At 35.8% G+C, this 4,836-nt stretch overlaps 1 protein-coding gene and 1 long non-coding RNA gene across 2 annotated transcripts in view; one reads left to right on the top strand and one right to left on the bottom strand.

The window, feature by feature from the left end:
• LOC109855737 (neurogenic protein mastermind) overlaps positions 1-4,836 on the bottom strand; it is a 157,411-nt gene that overhangs the window by 142,367 nt on the left and 10,208 nt on the right. The window lies entirely within an intron of this gene.
• LOC109855738 overlaps positions 4,406-4,836 on the top strand; it is a 901-nt gene continuing 470 nt past the window's right edge. The window contains exon 1 of the long non-coding RNA XR_002250329.1: positions 4,406-4,583. This is a non-coding gene — a long non-coding RNA (uncharacterized LOC109855738). The remainder of the gene's footprint in view (positions 4,584-4,836) is intronic.

The raw sequence follows: 4,836 nt of genomic DNA, 5'->3' as shown, positions 1-4,836 counted from the left end.
AGAGATGAGTTCCACGTATGTTTATTTATCCAAAATAGCATTTAAATACTTAACAGTAGTGGGATCATCTGTTCCTTCTGAAAGGCTTTTTTCAAAAGCTGGAATTATTTTAACGCAGCAACGAAATAAATTGAAAGGGAAAATATTATCAAAATTATTATTTTTACACTCTCTAGACGAGAAATGGTGGTCTATATAAGTTTTTGTTGTAGATTTATGTGATGACTTATTGTATTTTTTACAACAGCGTTTTCTGTTCGACAAATGTGCCAATATTATTATATGCCTTTGTATCCGTCTTTTAATATACTTTTAAAATATTATAAAAATAAAAGAGAAAAAGAGAGATTCTATTTTTTTTTTATTGTGAAGTTTATTATTTATTTCTTACGTTGATATAATTCCCCTATAGCTAATAATATTACTAACTTAATTAAAAATTAAAATTTTTTACTTCAAAATAATTGTATAAATTTATCTTTCTTAAAATATAAATATAAGTATATAAAATATTTGCAAAACATTCAGCGATTATCATGGTGGAAATTTATTAGTTTTATGCGATATTTTCGTTCCGATATTATACTTTATCGATATTTTTGTCCCGATATATATCGACTATCGATATTTGCTTTTGATATATCATATGATACAAAAATCGATATTTTTCTTTCGATGCTCATCCCTAGGCCGGTCTAATCGCTTTAGCAAGCTGAGAGCCAAAACTGTGAACACTGACCACCACGGAGTCATCCCCACCAATTGCTGAAAGTGCTTCGAGAAGTCTCGGCAAAGCACTTCCAAGAATTGGAATGACTCGGGGAACAATACTAAGGAGAAAATTGGGAACGTTAGCAAAAAATTACTGTATTTTGTGATCTCGTTTAACTCATTGACCATTGAGTTCGTAAGTTCAAAAAGCTTTTAAAATTTTATTTTCGTGTGTAAACGGCGGGGATAATTAATACAGTAGACTCTCGCTATAGTACCGCCAGTCTCTCGTTATACTGCCGCTTTCCCCTTTACACGTACTTTAACGCACACACAAGACGCTCTCCTACCATGTCTGCCTGCGCGGAGTCGTAGATGCGGCGGCTTCACTTTGCCTTCACCCCACCATGCTCAATAGTCTTGTGCATCGCGCTTGATCGCGCCTGATCGAGGCGTGGAGAGGGCTCCCGCTATAGTGCCGTTTCCGAGAATTTCCGCCCCTACAGCGGCACTATAGCGAGAGTCTACCGTGTACTACGTTTCATATCTTTGCTATATCTTCAATTTTTTTATATTTTAAATTGTAATTTATTATGTATAAACTGTTACTTCATCACGAAACTCTAATCTCGAACGAATCTCGAAATTTCCTGGAGAAGAGAAAATTAACCAAATTGATTAAAACGGGACACTTTATATTTTGACTGATGCGCAACAGAGATAAGTCCAATTTGAAATTTCATTTTTATGAAAGAGCCAATTGACCAATTGAATTAATTTGTCCTAAATATTATTTATTAACAATTAATGAATAAAAAGCAAACTTGTACGGTTTAAAACATTAATCTATATATAAGTATTGTTAGAACGGTATGATTTCAGATAGAGCTTCCAAGATCACACATAAAAGTCGAGTTAAAGATTTTAAATAGGAAGTTTCAGTGTATATTGCATTTTCTCATAATTGACATCAAGACGTTTTCGAATAATTAAATTCTTTTTATTTAAGAACTATCTAACTCGTAACTTTTCAAAGTTTGAGTTCTGGCATTAGATATGTTACACAGAGGTTGTCCGAAAATTTACATCTTTTGTCTAGTCTTTATTTCTGCCGTGACACACACACACACACACACACACATAAACTTGTGCATGTAATAACTGTGGGCATGGAAAATATATGTCACTCGATGTCTCGCATGTCAAATGTTTCTAATAGCTAAAATTATTTCGTTCTCGCTTCAACTTCCGTCTCAATATAATACGAATGAACGTGCGATGAGTACGTGCTAATTTAGCGTGCGTATGCTGACTGCTAAATTGGCTTGCTCCACTACGAACAGGTTGTTTGACGATTTATTGCATATATCCGATAAACTGTAATGTGAATTAACAATATAACTCAATAAAATCGCAAAAATATATGAGAAGTCGTATTATCATTTTGTTTCAACATAAGAATATATATGTATATACATGTCACGTATATTGTTGATATCTTCTCTCCGGCTTGATGTTCGATTATTCAGAGAACTACAACGTTCGCGCCCCTTATTATCCAAGCGCAGTGCCAATACAGCCCTAGGCCTTCTCTACTCTATCCTGTACAGAATTACATCACATTACGTAACTATAGACGCTGCTGCTACTGAATCAATAAATACTTGTCTAGTTCGGGATACTTGGCAATTCGAGAGCTTGTTTCTGAGATCTCAACATTGTGTCTAACGACAACTCTTTAACTGCCGATTCATTAAAAAAGTGATTGTCGATGTGCGTTTCAAAGTTTTTTTGCGCGTTGTTGATTTAAATCATGTTCGAGTAGCAAGCGTTGACAAATTGCAAGTTAATGAAGCACACACACACACACACACACACATCGCTATCAGATTTAAAACGCTCGTGTTAAATAGTAATTTTTGTCAAAAAAATCTCTCAAATATAGTTGCCTGCACAACGTTAGTTATCTCTCAGACAATTTATCTAAAGTAATCTCTGCATATTACTATGTCGTATGGCGTCGAGTTCATATATATAATCATATCATATATATAAATTGAAAGTGCCAAGCACTTACATGTGACACTTTTATGTGACTTACATGATATACGCCGGATATGCATTAAGAGACGCATTCGCGTAATCGACTAATTGGTAAACGGGTTTGATAATTACGCAAATATCGTTTTACATAACAAATCTGGTTTTTATCGTCGCAAAGTATCGCGTGGATTATGTTTATACAACTTAATATTTTTTTATCCACTTGTTCTTTTTCTAGTTCGCGGTTACACGTTTAACTTCATACGACAGTCTTACGTAAGACTACTTATAATTTTAATTGCTAGGTAAATTGTTATACATTATAACTAAAAATACATCTACCGACACTATTTTCTGAAAACACGTACCAAAACGCGTTATTCTATTATTCTAGTACTTTTTTTTTTTAGTGGTTGTGAAAATTTAATGGCGCAACTTGATTTGAGGATCACTGCCAAAAACCAACACCCTCCTGTACCATGAAACTTGGGCTTCTTTCTTCTTTATCATCCCCTTACTTGCTACTTTATTCACCGGCAGGATGCTACGCAGTCATAGCAGCGTTCGCTATCACGTGAATCATATACGATGCCCTCCAACCCTACCTGAACGTAAAACACTGCTGCAGACACCATATGGTTATGAGCGCGGCTTTTGTATAGTGGTTTAACCTCATTTCACCAACTTTAAGACCACCTATCGCAGAAAACGACGTCGCGAGCGGGAACGTAAAAACCAAGAACTGGGTCAACGATAATTTTTGTGTTGTGATATATATATATAATCTATTCAGTTAGTAGATTCGGGCTCATATATCGCATTTCATCGTACAAAAATAATCAAATAAAACGATATACCGTAATATAATAATAATAATACAATATAAGAAAATACTTTATTTCATATATCTAAAGTACATATTTTTTTGTGACATTTGTATATAATATATAAAATAACAAACAATCGCTCCTATTTATAAGATTATTTAAGAGATAATTTTAGTGTTCGATGACCTCTCTAGTACAAACTCTTGTTTTTTATTTTTAGTAATATCTTATCAATTTTTTGCTTACGACGTTGTATCAAAAGTTACTTGAAACAACCTCATCTACCCCTTCGTTCTTATGTTCGCGCTAACATCGCGCGCAAGACGCGGTTGAAAACCGCTGCACAATACTCAGCTGTAGCTCTGACACAAGGTACTCGTTGAGGAAAAGAGGGACGAAGAGATGGCAACAGCGCTCAACGGACGGGTGGCACTGCTTCCACGCGCACGCGAATGCATGAGCGAGCGAGCAAGCGAGCGAGCAAAGGAAGCATGTATTCGAAGGAAGAGCAAGGAGAGAGACAGCAAGAGAGAGAGAGAGAGAGAGAGAGCCACAAACATGTCGAGACGAGGAACACATGCGCAAGAGTCTCTTCGTGATTCGTGTATTCGTATTATTCCCGATGCGCGAAGGAAAAGGGAGAGAGAACAGGAGAAAGAAAGAAGACCGATTTGCTTGTGAAAAGCGGAGAAGCACAGAACGAAGAAACGAAGGAGAAATGTATGTGTGCGCGTGCGTGCAATGCGCGTGAAATGCACCTCGCGCCGCACGACATGCACGTGCGCACGCATACACGAGATATGTACCTCTCTATCTCTCTAAATCCCCTCTTCAGCCACCACGCGTTACATATCTCTACGCGCAATATCGTAGCAATCGGTGAAGTATTCGACGAGAGACACGCTGCATCTCTGGCTTTAGCGGCTTTTCTAACGCATCAAAGGTGCCATCGTCGCGAACGAAAAAAGTCCGGCGCCAGAAAACCAAACGGAATACACACGTGTGAGAATATTTTTGCATTAACTATTGACTATGAAACCGAACTGTATGTTGAACTATTTATCAGAAGAGATACGTATATTTATATTGTATATTCAGAAATATGCCTTCTTTTTAAGATGTGTGAACTATCCGTTATAGTTTGTTTACGTATTGTGTATTAATTATTAATTATTAATGTAATATTCAATTTTTTTTCACTCAATTAATATGATATTTTATTTTATATATATATAAATATATATATATATATGTT

This window comes from Pseudomyrmex gracilis, unplaced genomic scaffold (assembly GCF_002006095.1).
Source record: "Pseudomyrmex gracilis isolate BER0280 unplaced genomic scaffold, ASM200609v1 scaffold_97, whole genome shotgun sequence".
NCBI classification, from domain to species: domain Eukaryota; kingdom Metazoa; phylum Arthropoda; class Insecta; order Hymenoptera; family Formicidae; genus Pseudomyrmex; species Pseudomyrmex gracilis.
Note: the sequence above shows the minus strand (reverse complement) of the source record. Positions and strands in the feature narration are given on the sequence as shown.